Source organism: Patagioenas fasciata, chromosome 39 (genome assembly GCF_037038585.1).
Source record: "Patagioenas fasciata isolate bPatFas1 chromosome 39, bPatFas1.hap1, whole genome shotgun sequence".
NCBI classification, from domain to species: Eukaryota; Metazoa; Chordata; class Aves; order Columbiformes; family Columbidae; genus Patagioenas; species Patagioenas fasciata.
The window spans coordinates 18575-37707 of NC_092558.1; positions in this window are offsets into that span (position 1 = coordinate 18575).

Sequence of the window (19133 nt, forward strand, 5' to 3'; positions counted from 1 at the left end):
TTTGTGCTAGAACTGTGTAACAGGAGTGATATTGTTGGGGCACCTCTGAGTGTAAGTTTGTCTTGGATAGATTGCCATGAATGTAGACACTGCTGCTCCACAAAGTGATGTTCTGAAGTTCTGCATTTGATCTTTTCACTTCATCTGATGAAGCAGTGGAGTTTAATCATTTGTCTGCAAATGAAACTCCCTAAAAGGCAGTGTACAGGGAACCTGCGGCAGGGAGCTCCTGATTCCCACCTGACTCCTCCAAAGGCCTCTCTTAAAAGTGAACAAAAGCCAACAAAAGCTGCAGCCCCTCCCTCCTGGGCCACTGCGGTGGGCGCCTCCCCTGAGACCACAGGAAGGTCCAGGCTCCTTGTCCTGAGTGGTCAGGGCATCGCTGGCAGGTGGCACCTGCTCGCCTGCTCACGGCCACTCTTGGGTGCCTTCATGGCCCAAAATCCCCGGGGATGCCACAGGGCCACCCACTTTTTCCTCGCAGAGGGCACCAGTGCCCAGGAGGCCTGGACATAGAGGTGGGCAGGGAAATGGAGATAGGCTGGTGTCGAGGGTTAAGACTGCGGGGTGACAATCAAACCCTGGCAGATGTGTTGTCAACCTCCTCTCCCCCCCACTTCCCCCTTTTGCCCCTCCCTCTCCCCCCTTCCCACTCAGCACAGGTGATTGAGAGGGAAAGAAGGACAGAGAGAAGAGAGTTGGAAAAGTTCAAGATGTTTTACTGATGCTACTGATGAGAACAGAGAAAATAACACAAATATACAAAACCAATCTTGTAAGTCTGAGCAACTGCAGAGCCAGCACCCAAAGTCCTGGATCAGACTCTGCAGCCAACCGGAGCTGGATTCAGTCTCTCACTGGCCTCCGTTCGCAGGGACGACCAGCAAGGTCCTCTCCTGATGTCGGCCATGAGCAGAAGGGAAGGAAAAAGGCAAAAGGGAAGGGAAAAAGGGACGAGATCCTCGTGATCTCCCGCTTTTATATGAAGTATTCACGTGAACGGAATGTTATTCACCGTTGGTCAGTCTCTCGGTCATCAGTTTTCTCATTGCCCCCCTCGCGAGATGTCCATCTGTGCTTGTCAATAAGTTTGCATTCCCTTGCTGGGTTTAACCAAAACATGTGTTGGGTTCTCCAGGAAAATGCAGCTGACATGAAGGCTTTGGCTGACAGGCAAAATTCACTAAAAGAGAAACTTGTTTTTAACAAAACCAGGACCCCAGGGCCCAAGTGACAAGGGGGGTCCCCACGGTGCCACGATGAGCCCTGGGGACAAGGGGGTACCCCGGATGTCACAATGGGCCATGGGGACTATGGGGGTACCCAGGATGTCACAATGAGCCCTGGGGACAAAGTGGGGTCCTGGGAAGTCACAATGGGTCCCAGTGACAAAGGGGGTGTCCATGGTGCCACAATGGGCCCTGGGGACAAAGCGGGGTCCCCATGGTGTCACAATGGGCACTGGGGACGAGGGGGTCCCCAGGATGTCACAATGCGCCCTGGGGAAAATGGGGGTCCTTGGATGTCACAATGGGCCCTGGGGACAAAGGCTGCTCCTTAGGATGTCACAATGGGCTCTGGGGACAAAGTGGGGTCCTTGGATGTCACAATGGGCCCCAGTGACAAAGGGGGTCCCCATGGTGTCACAATGGCCTCTGGGGACAAAGGGGGTGCCCTGGATGTCACAATGGGCCCTGGGGACAAGAGGGGTCCCGACGGTGTCACAATGGGCCCTGGGGACAAAGGAGGTCACCCAGAATGTCACAATGGGCCCCACTGACAAGGGGGGTCCCCACGGTGTCACAATGGGCCCTGGGGAAACAGGGAGTGCTGGGACGTCACAATGGGTCCTGGGGACAAAGGGGGTCCCCAGGATGTCACAATGGGACCTGGGGACCAGAAGGAATCCCCACGGTGTCACAATGGGCCCTGGGGACAATGGGGGTCCCCACGGTGTCAGAACGGGCCCTGGGGACAAAGGGGAATCCTGGAATGCCACAATGGGCCCCAGTGACAAAGGCGGTCCCCATGGTGCCACAATGGGCCCTGGGGACAAAGGGGGGAGCCCATGGTGTCATAAGGGGTGCCCAGTGACAAGGGGGGTCCCCATTGTATCATGATGGGCCCTGGGGACAAAGGGGGTCCCCAGGATGTTACAATGGGCCCTCGGGACAAGGGGTGTTCCCAGGATGTCACAATGAGCCCTGGGACAATGGCGGTTCCTAGGATGTCACAATGGGCCCTGGAGACAAAGGGGGGTCCCCAGGATGTCACAATGGGCCCTGGGGACAATGGGGGGTCCTGGGATGTCACGATGGGCCCCAGGGACAAATGGGGTCCCCATGATGTCACAATGGGCCATGGGGACAAAGGGCGTAGCTTGAATGTCACAATGGGCCCTGGGGACAAATGGGGTCCCCATGGTGTCACAATGAGCCCTGGGGACAAAGTGGGGTCCTGGGATGTCACAATGCGCCCTGGGGACAAAGGGGGGCCCATGGTGCCACAATGGGCCCTGGGGACAAATGGGGTCCCCAGGATGTCACAATGAGCCCTGGGAACAAGGGGGGTCCCCACGGTGTCACAATGGGCCCTGGGGACAATGTTGGGTCCCCAGGATGTCACAATGGGGTCTTGGGACAAAGGGGGTCCCCAGGATGCCGCAATGGGCCCTGGGGACAAAGTGGGGTCCTGGGATGTCACAATGGGCCTCAGTGACAAATGGGGTCCCCATGGTGCCACAATGGGCCCTGGGGACAATGGGGGGTCCTGGGATGTCACGATGGGCCCCAGGGACAAATGGGGTCCCCATGGTATCACAATGGGCCATAGAGACAAAGGGGGTCCCTTGAATGTCACAATGGGCCCTGCGGACAAGGGGGGTCCCCACGGTGTCACAATGGGCCCCGGGGACAATTTGGGGTCCTGGGACATCACAATGGGGCCTAGGGACAAAGGGGGTGCCCAGGATGTCACAAAGGGCCCTGAAGACAAGGGGGGGTCCTCATGGTGTTACAATGGGACCTGGGGACAAAGTGGGGTCCTCACAGTGTCACAATGGGCCCTGCAGACAACGGGGGGGTCCTGGGACATCACAATGGGCCCTGGGGACAAGGGGGGGTCCCCATGGTGTCACAATAAGCCCTGGGGACAAAGGGGGGTCCCCACGGTGTCACAATGGGCCCTGGGGACAAAGGTGGCTCCCCTGCATGTCACAATGGGACCTAGGGACAAAGTGGTTCCCTAGGATGTTAAAATGGGCCCTGGGGACAAAGGGGGGTGCCCTGAATGTCACAATGGGCCCTGGGGACAAAGGGAGGTCCTGGGACGTCACAATACGCACTGGGGAGAAAGGGGGGGTCCCCATGGTGTCACAATGTTTCCCCAGTGACAAGTGGGGTACCCATGGTGCCACTATGGGCCATAGAGGACAAGGGGGGGTCCCCACGGTGGCACAATGGGCCCCAGTGACAAAGGGGGTTCCCATGGTGTCACAATGAGCCCTGGGGACAAAGGGGGTCCTGGGACAACACAATATGCCCTGGCGATAAGGGGGGGTCCCCAGGATGTCACAGTGGGCTCTGGGGACAAAGGGGTTCCCCACAGTGTCACAATGGGTCCCAGTGACAAAGGGGGGTCCCCTGGATGTCACAATGGGCCCTGGGGACAATGGGGGTCTCCATGGTGCCACAATGGGCCCTGGGGACAAAGGGGGTCCCCAGAATGTCACAATGGGGCCTGGGGACAAAGGGGTTTCCCCATGGTGTCAAAATGGGTCCACAGTGACATGGGGGGTCCCCATGGTGTCAGAATGGGCCCTGGGGACAAGAGGGTCCCCAGGATGTCACAATGGGCCTCAGGGACAATGGGGGGTCCCCAGGATGTCACAATGGGCCCTGAGGACAAGGGGGGGTCCCCATGGTGTCACAATGGGTCCCCAGTGGCAAGAGGGGTCCCCATGGTGTCACAATGATCCCTGGGGAGAATGGGGGGTCCTGGGATGTCACAATGGGTCCCCAGTGACAAAGGGGGTCCCCACCCTGTCACAATGGGCCCTGGGGACAAATGGGGTCCCCAGGATGTCACAATGGGCTCTGGGGACAATGGGTGGTCCTGGGATGTCACAATGGGCCCTGGGGACAAAGGGGGTCCCCACAGTGTCACAATGGGCCTTGGGGACAAGGGGGGTCCCCAACCTGTCACAATGGGCCCTGGGGACAAAGGAGGTCACCCAGGATGTCACAATGGGCCCCAGTGACAAGAGGGGTCCCCACGGTGTCACAATTGCCCTGGGGACAACGGGCAGTCCTGGGATGTCACAATGGGCCCTGGGGACAAAGGGGTTCCTAGAATGTCACAATGGGCCCTGGGGACAAGACGGGGTCTCCACGGTGTCACAATGGGCCCTGGGGACAAAGCGGGGTCTCCAGGATGTCAGAATGAGCCCTGGTGACAAGGGGGGTCCCCACCCTGTCACAATGGGTCCTGAGGACAAGAAGGGGTCCCCATGGTGTCACAATAGGCCCTGGGGACAAAGATGGGTTCCCTGAATGTCACAATGGACCCTGGGGACAGAGGAGGTCCCCAGGATGTCACAATGGTTCCCCAGTGACAAGGGGGGTCCCCATGGTGCCAGTATGGGCCCTGGGGACAAGGGGGGCTTGGTAGGGCAGGATTTGGGGGTGGAAAGTTTAGGGGGTAGGGCTGGGGGTGCAGGATTTGGGGGTGAAGGGGTTGTGGGGTGCAGGGTTGTGGGGTGCAGGGTTTGGGAGATCGGGACGTGGGGCTGGAGGATTTGGGGGTGCAGGGTTTGGAGCAGCAGGATCTGAGGGTGCAGACTTGGGGGGTGCAAGATTGGGGGTAGCAGGGTTTTGGGGAGCAGGGTTTCGGGGTCAGGCTTTAGGGGGACAGGGTTTGGGGGGCAGGGTTGGGAGGGATGATTTTGGGGTGCAGGGTTTAGGGCAGCAGGATCTTGGGGTGAAGGGGTTTGGGGTGAAGGGTTGGGTAGGACAGGATTTGGGGTGCAGGATTTTAGGGTGCAACTTGTGGGGAGCAGGATTTGGGGTACAGGGTTTGGGGGTGCAGGGTTTAGTGGTGCAGGGTTTGGGGGTGCAGGTCTTGGGGAGGCAGAATTGGGGGTGCAGGTTTTTGGAGTTCAGGGATTTGGGGGTTCAGATTTTGGGTGTTCAGGACCTGGGGGTGCAGGATTTGGGGATGTAGGTTTGGGGGGGCAGGGCTTAGGGTTTCAGTACCTTGGGTTGAAGAGGTTTGGGGTGAAGGGTTGGGTACGGCAGGATTTGGGGGTGCAGGGCTTTGGGCTGAGGGTTTGGGGGTGCAGGGTTCGCATGTTCAGGACCCGGGGGTGCAGGATTTGGGTTTGCAGGTTTGGGAATTTTGGGGTAAAGGATTTGGGGTGCAGGGTTGGGGGACGCAGGATCTGAGGGTGCAGCGTTTGGGGTGCAGAGTTAGGGGCTGCAGGATCTGGGGTGCAGGGTTTGGGGGGCACTGTTTTGGGGGGAAGGATTTGGAGGGTCAGGTTTAAGGGTTTAGAATTTGGAGGTGTAGAATTTTGGGGTGCAGGGTGTTGGGGGGAAGGATTTGCAGGTGCAGGGATGTTGGTGCAGGGTTTGAGGGTGCGGGGTGGGGGGGGGGAAGGATTTTGGGGTTCAGGACCTAGGGGTACAGAGTTCGGGAGGAAAGGATCTTGGGGTGTAGGGCTTGGGTGTGCAGGACATGGGGGTTCAGGGTTTAAGGCAGCCGGATGTTGGGGTGCAGGGTTTGGAGGTGGAAGATTTAGGGGGACACAGGATCTGAGGGTGCAGCGTTTGGGGTGCAGAGTTAGCGGCTGCAGGAACTGGGGGTGCAGGGTTTGGGGGGCACTGTGTTGGGGGGAAGGATTTGGGGGATGCAGGGTTTAAGGGTTTAAGATTTGGAGGTGTTGAATTCTGGGGTGCAGGAGGTGCAGGATTTGCAGTTTGCAGGATTTGGGGGAGAACAGTTTGGGGTGCTGGGGTTTTGGGGATGCAAGATTTGAGGCTGCAGGGTTTGGGGGTTTGGGACATGGGGCTGGAGGATTCGGGGCTGCAGGATTTGGGGTGCAGTGTGTGGGGGTGCAAGATCTTGGGGTGTACGAGCGTTGGGTGTGGGATTTGAAAGAAAATTATTTGGAGGTGCAGAGATTGGGGGTGCAGGGTTTTGGGGGTTGCTGCTTTTGGGGATTCGGGATGTGGAGGTCAAGGATTTAGGGGTACAAGGGCTGGTTGCAGGATTTGGGGTACAGGGTTTGGTTGCAGGATTTGGGGTGCAGGGTTTGAAGTGCAGGGCTAAAGGGGGCAGGATTTGGAGGTGCAAGATTTGGTGGTCTGGGGTACTGGGCTGCAGGGTTTTGGGGTGAGGGGTCTGGGGTGAGGGGTTCAGGTGTTCAGCACCTGGGGGTGCAGGACTTGGGGCTTGGAGGATTTGGGGGTGCAGGGATTTCAGGGTGCAACTTGTGGGGTGCAGGGTTTTTGGTATAGGGTTTTGGGGTGCAGAGTATTTGGGGGGAGGATTGGGGGAGCAGGGTTTTGGGGTGCAAGGTTCAGTGGTGCAGGGTTCTGGGGGTGCAGGGTTTGGGATTGCAGGGTGTTGGGGGAAGGATCTGGGGGTACAAGATTGGGGGTAGCAGGGTTTTGGGGAGCAGGGTTTCGGGGTCAGGCTTTAGGGGGACAGGGTTTGGGGGGCAGGGCTGGGAGGGATGATTTGGGGGTGCAGGGTTTAGGGCAGCAGGATCTTGGGGTGAAGGGGTTTGGGCTGAAGGGTGGGTAGGACAGGATTTGGGGTGCAGGTTTTTAGGGTGCAACTTGTGGGGGCAGGATTTGGGGTACAGGAGGTTGGGGGTGCAGGGTTTGGGGGTGTAGGATTTAGTGGAGCAGGGACTGGGGGTGCAGGTCTTGGGGAGGCAGAACTGGGGGTGCAGATTTTGGGTGTTCAGGACCTGGGGGTGCAGGATTTGGGGATGTAGGTTTTGGGGGGTAGATTTTGGGGTGCTGGATTCGGGACATGGGTCTGGAGGATTTGGGGGTGCAGGGTTAAGGGGTTTAGGATTTTGGGGTGCACAGTTTAGGGTGCACGTTCTGGGCATGTATGATTTGAGAGTGCAGGGCTTTGGGGTACAGGATTTGGGGTGTACAGGCCTGACAGAGCCTGATGGAGCCTGACAAAGCCTGACAGAGCCCAACAAACCCAATAGGGCTCAACAAAGCCTGACAAGGCCTGACAGAGCCCAACAAACCCAATAGGGCTCAACAAAGTGCCCCAAGGGACCCAGGAGTTCGGGAGGGACCCAGGAGCGCCCCAAATGACTGAGGAGTTGGGGGAGGGACCCAAAAGTGCCACAAGGGACCCAGGAGTGCGGGAGGGACCCAGGAGTTCAGGAGGGACCCAGGAGTTCGGGAGGGACCCAGGGGTGCCCCAAGGGACCCAGGAGTGCGGGAGGGACCCAGGAGTTCAGGAGGGACCCAGGAGTTCCCCAAATGACTGAGGAGTTTGGGGAGGGACCCAAAAGTGCCCCAAGGGACCCAGGAGTTTGGGAGGGACCCAGGAGTTCGGGAGGGACCCAGGAGCGCCCCAAATGACTGAGGAGTTTGGGGAGGGACCCAAAAGTGCCCCAAGGGACCCAGGAGTTTGGGACGGACCCAGGAGATCAGGAGGGACCCAGGAGTTCCCCAACGGACACAGGAATTCGGGACAGATCCAGGAGTTTGGAGAGAGACCCAGGAGTTCAGAAGGGACCCAGGAGTTCGGGAGGGACCAAGGAGATCAGGAGGGACCCAGGAGTTCGGGAGGGACCCAGGAGTTCGAGACGGACCCAGGAGTGCCCCAAGGGACCCAGGAGTTCGGGAAAGTGACCCAGGAGTTGTGGGAGGGACCTAAGAGTTCCCCAAGGGACCCAGGAGTGCGGGAGAGAACCAGGAGTTTGGGAGGGACCCAGGAGTGCCCCAAGGGATCCAGGAGATCGGGACGGACCCAGGAGTTCAGGAGGGACCCAGGAGTGCCCCAAGGGACCCAGGAATTCAGGGGGGACTCAGCATATCGGGGATGGACCCAGGAGTGCCCCAAGGTACTCAGGTTTGCCTTAAAGGACCCAAGAGTCCGGGAGGGACCAAGCAATGCCCCAAGGCACCCAGGAGTTTCCCAAGGGACCCAGGAGTTCGGGAGGGACCCAGGAGTACCCCAAGCGACCCAGGATTTCGGGGGGGAGCCAGGAATTCGGGAGGGGGACCCAGGAGTTCAGGATGGACCCAGGTGAGCTGAAGGGACCAGGATATCAGGAGCGACCCAGGAGATTCCCAAGGGACCCAAGAGTGCCCCAAGGGACCCAGGAGTGCCCCCATGGACCCAGGAGTTCGGGACGGATCCAGGAGTGCGGGGAGGGACCCAGGAGTGCGGGAGGGACCCAGGAGTTCGGGGAGGGACCCAGGAGTTCGGGAGGGACCCAGGAGTGCGGGGAGGGACCCAGGAGTGCGGGAGGGACCCAGGAGTTCGGGGAGGGACCCAGGAGTGCGGGAGGGACCCAGGAGTTCAGGGAGGGACCCAGGAGTTCGGGAGGGACCCAGGAGTTCGGGGGGGACCCAGGAGTTCGGGAGGGACCCAGGAGTTCGGGAGGGACCCAGGAGTTCAGGGAGGGACCCAGGAGTTCGGGAGGGACCCAGGAGTTCGGGGGGGACCCAGGAGTTCGGGAGGGACCCAGGAGTTCGGGAGGGACCCAGGAGTGCAGGAGGGACCCAGGAGTTCGGGAGGGACCCAGGAGTTCGGGGAGGGAACCAGGAGTGCAGAAGGGACCCAGGAGTTCTCCAAAGGGGGGGGTCCATAAGTCACTTGTGGGGCTCTATGGGACACTGGGGAGATGCTATGGGGCACTAATGGATCTCTATGGGGCACTTATGGGGCACTATGGGTCACTTATGGGGCTCTGTGAGTCACTTATGGGGCACTATGGGTCACTTATGGGGCGCTATGGGTCTCTATGGGTCACTTATGGGGGACTATGGGGCATTTATGGGGCACTTATGGGTCTCTATGGGTCACTTATGGGGCTCTATGAGGCACTTATGGGGCACTTATGGGTCTCTATGGGTCACTTATGGGGCTCTATGGGGCACTTATGGGTCGCTAAGAGTCACTTATGGGCACTATGGGACACTAGGGAGACGCTATGGGGCACTTATGGGGCTCTATGAGTCACTTATGGGGCACTGATGGGGAACTTGTGGGTCGCTATTGGGCACTTGGGGGTCACTGACGGGCACTTCTGGGTCAGCAAGAGTCGCTTATGGGGCACTGTGGGTCACTTATGGGGCACTTATGGGGAACCTGAGGGTCGCTATGGGGCACTTGGGGGTTACGAACAGGCACCTATGGGTCGCTAAGAGGCACTTATGGGGCACTATGGGGAACTTGTGGGTCGCTATGTGGCACTTGGGGGTCACTAAAAGGCACTTGTGGGTCGCTAAGAGTCACTTTTGGGGCACTATGGGTCACTTATGGGGCTCCACGAGTCACTTGTGGGGCACTGTGGGGCACCTATGGGGCACTGGGGAGACGCTATGGGGCACTTGTGGGTCCCTATGAGTCTCTTATGGGGCTCCATGAGTCACTTGTGGGGCACTATAGGTCACTTATGGGGCTCTATGGGGCACCTATGGGGCTCCATAAGTTGCTTGTGGGGCTCTCTGGGACACTGGGGAGATGCTATGGGGCACTAATGGATCTCTATGGGGCACTATGGGTCACTTATGGGGCTCTGTGAGTCACTTATGGGGCACTATGGGTCACTTATGGGGCTCTATGGGGCACTTATGGGGCACTTATGGGTCTCTATGGGTCACTTATGGGTCTCTATGGGGCACTTATGGGGGTCTATGTGTTCACTTATGGGGCACTTATGGGGCTCTATGAGTCACTTATGGGGCACTGATGGGGAACTTGTGGGTCGCTATTGGGCACTTGGGGGTCACTAACAGGCACTTATGGGTCAGCAAGAGTCGCTTATGGGGCACTGTGGGTCACTTATGGGGCACTTATGGGGAACCTGAGGTTCGCTATGGGGCACTTGGGGGTCACGAACAGGCACCTATGGGTCGCTAAGAGGCACTTATGGGGCACTATGGGGCACTTATGGGGCTCTATGGGGCACTTATGGGGAACTTGTGGGTCGCTATGCGGCACTTGGGGGTCACTAACAGGCACTTGTGGGTCAGCAAGAGTCACTTATGGGGCACTACGGGTCACTTATGGGGCTCTATGAGTTACTTGTGGGGCACTATGGGGAAGTGGGGACACGCTATGGGGCACTTCTGGGTCTGTAGGAGTCACTTATGGGGCTCCATGAGTCACTTGTGGGGCACTATAGGTCACTTATGGGGCTCTATGGGGCACCTATGGGGCTCCATAAGTCACTTGTGGGGCTCTATGGGACACTGGGGAGATGCTATGGGGCACTAATGGATCTCTATGGGGCACTTATGGGGCACTATGGGTCACTTATGGGGCTCCGTGAGTCACTTATGGGGCACTATGGGTCGCTTGTGGGTCTCTATTGGGCACTTGGGGGTCACGAAGAGGCACTTATGGGGCGCTATGGGGCCCTATGGGGCACTTATGGGGCACTTGGGGGTCGCTATGGGACACCTGGAGGTCACTACCAGGCACTTATGGGGCACTTATGGGTCTCTAGGAGTCAGCTCTGGGGCTCCATGGGTTACTTATGGGGCACTATGGGGCACTTATGGGGAACTTGTGGGTCACTATGGGGCACTTGGGGGTCACGAACAGGCACCTATGGGTCGCTAAGAGGCACTTATGGGGCTCCATGAGTCACTTGTGGGGCACTGGGGAGACGCTATGGGGCGAGGGACCCAGGAGTGCCCCAATGGACCCAGGAGTTCGGGAGGAACCCAGGCTCTATGGGTCACTTATGGGGCGCTATGGGGCACTTATGGGGCGCTATGGGTCACTTATGGGGCTCTATGGGGTACTTATGGGTCGCTAAGAGCCACTTATGGGCACTATGAGGCACTTGGGAGACGCTATGGGGCACTTATGGGGGGGTCTATGTGTTCACTTATGGGGCACTTATGGGTCTCTATGGGTCACTTATGGGGCACTTATGGGTCTCTATGGGTCACTTGTGGGGCTCTATGGGTCTCTATGGGTCACTTATGGGGCTCTATGGGGCACTTATGGGTCGCTAAGAGTCACTTATGGGCACTATGGGACACTAGGGAGACGCTATGGGGCACTTATGGGGCTCTATGAGTCACTTATGGGGCACTGATGGGGAACTTGTGGGTCGCTATTGGGCACTTGGGGGTCACTAACAGGCACTTATGGGTCAGCAAGAGTCGCTTATGGGGCACTGTGGGTCACTTATGGGGCACTTATGGGGAACCTGAGGGTCGCTATGGGGCACTTGGGGGTCACGAACAGGCACCTATGGGTCGCTAAGAGGCACTTATGGGGCACTACGGGTCACTTATGGGGCTCCATGAGTCACTTGTGGGGCACTATGGGGAAGTGGGGACACGCTATGGGGCACTTGTGGGTCTGTAGGAGTCACTTATGGGGCTCCATGAGTCACTTGTGCGGCACTATAGGTCACTTATGGGGCTCTATGGGGCACCTATGGGGCTCCATAAGTCACTTGTGGGGCTCTCTGGGACACTGGGGAGATGCTATGGGGCACTAATGGATCTCTATGGGGCACTTATGAGGCACTATGGGTCACTTATGGGGCTCTGTGAGTCACTTATGGGGCACTATGGGTCACTTATGGGGCTCTGTGAGTCACTTATGGGGCACTATGGGTCACTTGTGGGTCTCTATTGGGCACTTGGGGGTCACGAAGAGGCACTTATGGGGCGCTATGGGGCACTTAGGGGGCACTTATGGGGCACTTGGGGGTCCCTATGGGACACCTGGAGGTCACTACCAGGCACTTATGGGGCACTTATGGGTCTCTAGGAGTCACTTCTGGGGCTCCATGGGTCACTTATGGGGCACTATGGGGCACTTATGGGGAACTTGTGGGTCACTATGGGGCACTTGGGGGTCACGAACAGGCACCTATGGGTCGCTAAGAGGCACTTATGGGGCTCCATGAGTCACTTGTGGGGCACTGGGGAGACGCTATGGGGCGAGGGACCCAGGAGTGCCCCAATGGACCCAGGAGTTCGGGAGGAACCCAGGCTCTATGGGTCACTTATGGGGCGCTATGGGTCTCTATGGGTCACTTATGGGGCTCTATGGGTCACTTATGGGGCACTTATGGGTCTCTATGGGTCACTTATGGGGGACTATGGGGCACTTATGGAGCTCTATGGGGCACTTATGGGGCACTTATGGGTCTCTATTGGTCACTTATGGGGGACTATGGGGCACTTATGGGGCACTTATGGGTCTCTATGGGTCACTATGGGTCACTTATGGGGCTCTATGGGGCACTTATGGGTCGCTAACAGTCACTTATGGGTACTATGAGGCACTTGGGAGACGCTATGGGGCACTTATGGGGGTCTATGTGTTCACTTATGGGGCACTTATGGGTCTCTATGGGTCACTTATGGGGCTCTATGGGGCACTTATGGGCACTATGGGACACTAGGGAGACGCTATGGGGCACTTATGGGGCTCTATGAGTCACTTATGGGGCACTTATGGGGAACTTATGGGTCGCTATTGGGCACTTGGGCGTCACTGACAGGCACTTGTGGGTCAGCAAGAGTCGCTTATGGGGCAGTGTGGGTCACTTATGGGGCACTTATGGGGAACCTGAGGGTCGCTATGGGGCACTTGGGGGTCACGAACAGGCACCTATGGGTCGCTAAGAGGCACTTATGGGGCACTACGGGTCACTTATGGGGCTCCATGAGTCACTTGTGGGGCACTATGGGGAAGTGGGGACACGCTATGGGGCACTTGTGGGTCTGTAGGAGTCACTTATGGGGCTCCATGAGTCACTTGTGGGGCTCTATGGGACACTGGGGAGATGCTATGGGGCACTAATGGATCTCTATGGGGCACTTATGGGGCACTATGGGTCACTTATGGGGCTCTGTGAGTCACTTATGGGGCACTATGGGTCGCTTGTGGGTCTCTATTGGGCACTTGGGGGTCACGAAGAGGCACTTATGGGGCGCTATGGGGCACTTATGGGGCACTTATGGGGAACTTGTGGGTCGCTATGGGACACCTGGAGGTCACTACCAGGCACTTATGGGGCACTTATGGGTCTCTAGGAGTCACTTGTGGGGCTCCATGGGTTACTTATGGGGCACTTATGGGGAACTTGTGGGTCGCTATGGGGCACTTGGGGGTCACGAACAGGCACCTATGGGTCGCTAAGAGGCACTTATGGGGCTCCATGAGTCACTTGTGGGGCACTGGGGAGACGCTATGGGGCGAGGGACCCAGGAGTGCCCCAATGGACCCAGGAGTTCGGGAGGAACCCAGTCTCTATGGGTCACTTATGGGGCGCTATGGGTCTCTATGGGTCACTTATGGGGCTCTATGGGTCTCTATGGGGCACTTATGGGGCTCTATGGGGCACTTATGGGTCGCTAAGAGTCACTTATGGGCAATATGGGACACTAGGGAGACGCTATGGGGCACTTATGGGGGTCTATGTGTTCACTTATGGGGCACTTATGGGTCTCTATGGGTCACTTATGGGGCTCTATGGGTCACTTATGGGGCTCTATGGGGCTCTATGGGTCACTTATGGGGCTCTATGGGCCACTTATGGGTCGCTAAGAGTCACTTATGGGCACTATGGGGCACTAGGGACACGCTATGGGGCACTTATGGGGCTCTCTGAGTCACTTATGGGGCACTTATGGGGAACTTGTGGGTCGCTATTGGGCACTTGGGGGTCACTGACAGGCACTTGTGGGTCAGCAAGAGTCGCTTATGGGGCACTGTGGGTCACTTATGGGGCACTTATGGGGAACCTGAGGCTCGCTATGGGGCACTTGGGGGTCACTAACAGGCACTTATGGGTCAGCAAGAGTCGCTTATGGGGCACTGTGGGTCACTTATGGGGCACTTATGGGGAACCTGAGGGTCGCTATGGGGCACTTGGGGGTCACGAACAGGCACCTATGGGTCGCTAAGAGTCACTTATGGGCCACTATGGGTCACTCATGGGGCTCTATGGGTCACTTATGGGGCTCTTATGGGGAACTTGTGGGTCGCTATGCGGCACTTGGGGGTCACTAACAGGCACTTGTGGGTCGCTAAGAGTCATTTATGGGGCACTACGGGTCACTTATGGGGCTCCATGAGTCACTTGTGGGGCACTATGGGGAAGTGGGGACACGCTATGGGGCACTTGTGGGTCTGTAGGAGTCACTTATGGGGCTCCATGAGTCACTTGTGGGGCACTATAGGTCACTTATGGGGCTCTATGGGGCACCTATGGGGCACTATAAGTCACTTGTGGGGCTCTATGGGACACTGGGGAGATGCTATGGGGCACTTATGGATCTCTATGGGGCATTTATGGGGCACTATGGGTCACTTATGGGGCTCTGTGAGTCACTTATGGGGCACTATGGGTCGCTTGTGGGTCTCTATTGGGCACTTGGGGGTCACGAAGAGGCACTTATGGGTCTATATGGGGCACTTATGGGGCACTTATGGGGAACTTGTGGGTCGCTATGGGACACCTGGAGGTCACTACCAGGCACTTATGGGGCACTTATGGGTCTCTAGGAGTCACTTCTGGGGCTCCATGGGTCACTTATGGGGCACTATGGGGCACTTATGGGGAACTTGTGGGTCACTATGGGGCACTTGGGGGTCACGAACAGGCACCTATGGGTCGCTAAGAGGCACTTATGGGGCTCCATGAGTCACTTGTGGGGCACTGGGGAGACGCTATGGGGCGAGGGACCCAGGAGTGCCCCAATGGACCCAGGAGTTCGGGAGGAACCCAGGCTCTATGGGTCACTTATGGGGCGCTATGGGTCTCTATGGGTCACTTATGGGGCACTGTGGGGCAGTTATGGGTCTCTATGGGGCACTTATGGGGCACTTATGGGTCTCTATGGGACACTTATGGGTCTCTATGGGGCACTTATGGGTCGCTAAGAGTCACTTATGGGCACTATGGGGCACTAGGGACGCGCTATGGGGCACTTATGGGGCTCTATGAGTCACTTATGGGGCACTTATGGGGAACTTGTGGGTCGCTATTGAGCACTTGGGGGTCACTGACAGGCACTTATGGGTCAGCAAGAGTCGCTTATGGGGCACTGTGGGTCACTTATGGGGCACTTATGGGGAACCTGTGGGTCGCTATGCGGCACTTGGGGGTCACGAACAGGCACTTGTGGGTCGCTAAGAGTCACTTATGGGGCACTACGGGTCACTTATGGGGCTCCATGAGTCACTTGTGGGGCACTATGGGGAAGTGGGGACACGCTATGGGGCACTTGTGGGTCTGTAGGAGTCACTTATGGGGCTCCATGAGTCACTTGTGGGGCGCTATAGGTCACTTATGGGGCTCTATGGGGCACCTATGGGGCTCCATAAGTCACTTGTGGGGCTCTATGGGACACTGGGGAGATGCTATGGGGCACTAATGGATCTCTATGGGGCACTTATGGGGCACTATGGGTCACTTATGGGGCTCTGTGAGTCACTTATGGGGCACTATGGGTCGCTTGTGGGTCTCTATTGGGCACTTGGGGGTCACGAAGAGGCACTTATGGGGCGCTATGGGGCAGTTATGGGGAACTTGTGGGTCGCTATGGGACACCTGGAGGTCACTACCAGGCACTTATGGGGCACTTATGGGTCTCTAGGAGTCACTTGTGGGGCTCCATGGGTTACTTATGGGGCACTTATGGGGAACTTGTGGGTCGCTATGGGGCACTTGGGGGTCACGAACAGGCACCTATGGGTCGCTAAGAGGCACTTATGGGGCTCCATGAGTCACTTGTGGGGCACTGGGGAGACGCTATGGGGCGAGGGACCCAGGAGTGCCCCAATGGACCCAGGAGTTCGGGAGGAACCCAGGCTCTATGGGTCACTTATGGGGCGCTATGGGTCTCTATGGGTCACTTATGGGGCACTGTGGGGCAGTTATGGGTCTCTATGGGGCACTTATGGGGCACTTATGGGTCTCTATGGGTCACTTATGGGTCTCTATGGGGCACTTATGGGTCGCTAAGAGTCACTTATGGGCACTATGGGACACTAGGGAGACGCTATGGGGCACTTATGGGGCTCTATGAGTCACTTATGGGGCACTTATGGGGAACTTGTGGGTCGCTATTGAGCACTTGGGGGTCACTGACAGGCACTTATGGGTCAGCAAGAGTCGCTTATGGGGCACTGTGGGTCACTTATGGGGCACTTATGGGGAACCTGAGGCTCGCTATGGGGCACTTGGGGGTCACGAACAGGCACCTATGGGTCGCTAAGAGTCACTTATGGGGCACTACGGGTCACTTATGAAGCTCCATGAGTCACTTGTGGGGCGCTATGGGGAAGTGGGGACACGCTATGGGGCACTTGTGGGTCTGTAGGAGTCACTTATGGGGCTCCATGAGTCACTTGTGGGGCGCTATAGGTCACTTATGGGGCTCTATGGGGCACCTATGGGGCTCCATAAGTCACTTGTGGGGCTCTATGGGACACTGGGGAGATGCTATGGGGCACTAATGGATCTCTATGGGGCACTTATGGGGCACTATGGGTCACTTATGGGGCTCTGTGAGTCACTTATGGGGCACTATGGGTCACTTATGGGGCTCTGTGAGTCACTTATGGGGCACTATGGGTCGCTTGTGGGTCTCTATTGGGCACTTGGGGGTCACGAAGAGGCACTTATGGGGCGCTATGGGGCACTTAGGGGGCACTTGGGGGTCGCTATGGGACACCTGGACGTCACTACCAGGCACTTATGGGGCACTTATGGGTCTCTAGGAGTCACTTGTGGGGCTCCATGGGTTACTTATGGGGCACTATGGGGCACTTATGGGGAACTTGAGGGTCGCTATGGGGCACTTGGGGGTCACGAACAGGCACCTATGGGTCGCTAAGAGGCACTTATGGGGCACTATGGGTCACTTATGGGGCTCTTATGGGGAACTTGTGGGTCGCTATGCGGCACTTGGGGGTCACTAACAGGCACCTATGGGTCGCTAAGAGTCACTTATGGGGCACTACGGGTCACTTATGGGGCTCCATGAGTCACTTGTGGGGCACTATAGGTCACTTATGGGGCTCTATGGGGCACCTACGGGGCTCCATAAGTCACTTGTGGGGCTCTATGGGTCGCTTGTGGGTCTCTATTGGGCACTTGGGGGTCACGAAGAGGCACTTATGGGGCGCTATGGGGCACTTATGGGGAACTTGTGGGTCGTTATGGGACACCTGGAGGTCACTACCAGGCACTTATGGGGCACTTATGGGTCTCTAGGAGTCACTTGTGGGGCTCCATGGGTTACTTATGGGGCACTATGGGGCACTTATGGGGAACTTGTAAGTCCCTATGGGGCACTTGGGGGTCACGAACAGGCACCTATGGGTCGCTAAGAGGCACTTATGGGGCTCCATGAGTCACTTGTGGGGCACTGGGGAGACGCTATGGGGCGAGGGACCCAGGAGTGCCCCAATGGACCCAGGAGTTCGGGAGGAACCCAGGCTCTATGGGTCACTTATGGGGCGCTATGGGTCTCTATGGGTCACTTATGGGGCACTTATGGGTCTCTATGGGTCACTTATGGGGCGCTTATGGGTCTCTATGGGTCACTTATGGGGCTCTATGGGGCACTTATGGGTCGCTAAGAGTCACTTATGGGCACTATGGGACACTAGGGACACGCTATGGGGCACTTATGGGGCTCTATGAGTCACTTATGGGGCACTGATGGGGAACTTGTGGGTCGCTATTGGGCACTTGGGGGTCACTGATGGGCACTTGTGGGTCAGCAAGAGTCGCTTATGGGGCACTGTGGGTCACTTATGGGGCACTTATGGGGAACCTGAGGCTTGCTATGGGGCACTTGGGGGTCACGAACAGGCACCTATGGGTCACTAAGAGTCACTTATGGGGCACTATGGGTCACTTATGGGGCTCCATGAGTCACTTGTGGGGCACTATAGGTCACTTATGGGGCTCTATGGGGCACCTATGGGGCTCCATAAGTCACTTGTGGGGCTCTATGGGACACTGGGGAGATGCTATGGGGCACTAATGGATCTCTATGGGTCACTTATGGGGCTCTGTGAGTCACTTATGGGGCACTATGGGTCACTTATGGGGCTCTGTGAGTCACTTATGGGTCACTATGAGTCACTTATGGGGCTCTGTGAGTCACTTATGGGGCACTATGGGTCACTTATGGGGCTCTGTGAGTCACTTATGGGGCACTATGGGTCACTTGTGGGTCTCTCTTGGGCACTTGGGGGTCACGAAGAGGCACTTATGGGGCGCTATGGGGCCCTATGGGGCACTTATGGGGAACTTGGGGGTCGCTATGGGACACCTGGAGGTCACTACCAGGCACTTATGGGGCACTTATGGGTCTCTAGGAGTCAGCTCTGGGGCTCCATGGGTTACTTATGGGGCACTATGGGGCACTTATGGGGAACTTGAGGGTCACTATGGGGCACTTGGGGGTCACGAACAGGCACCTATGGGTCGCTAAGAGGCACTTATGGGGCTCCATGAGTCACTTGTGGGGCACTGGGGAGACGCTATGGGGCGAGGGACCCAGGAGTGCCCCAATGGACCCAGGAGTTCGGGAGGAACCCAGGCTCTATGGGTCACTTATGGGGCGCTATGGGGCACTTATGGGGCGCTTATGGGTCTCTATGGGTCAATTATGGGGCACTATGGGTCACTTATGGGGCTCTATGGGGCACTTATGGGGCGCTTATGGGTCTCTATGGGTCAATTATGGGGTACTATGGGTCACTTATGGGGCGCTTATGGGTCTCTATGGGTCAATTATGGGGCACTATGGGTCACTTATGGGCACTATGGGGCACTAGGGACACGCTATGGGGCACTTATAAGGCTCTATGAGTCACTTATGGGGCACTTATGGGGAACTTGTGGGTCGCTATTGGGCACTTGGGGGTCA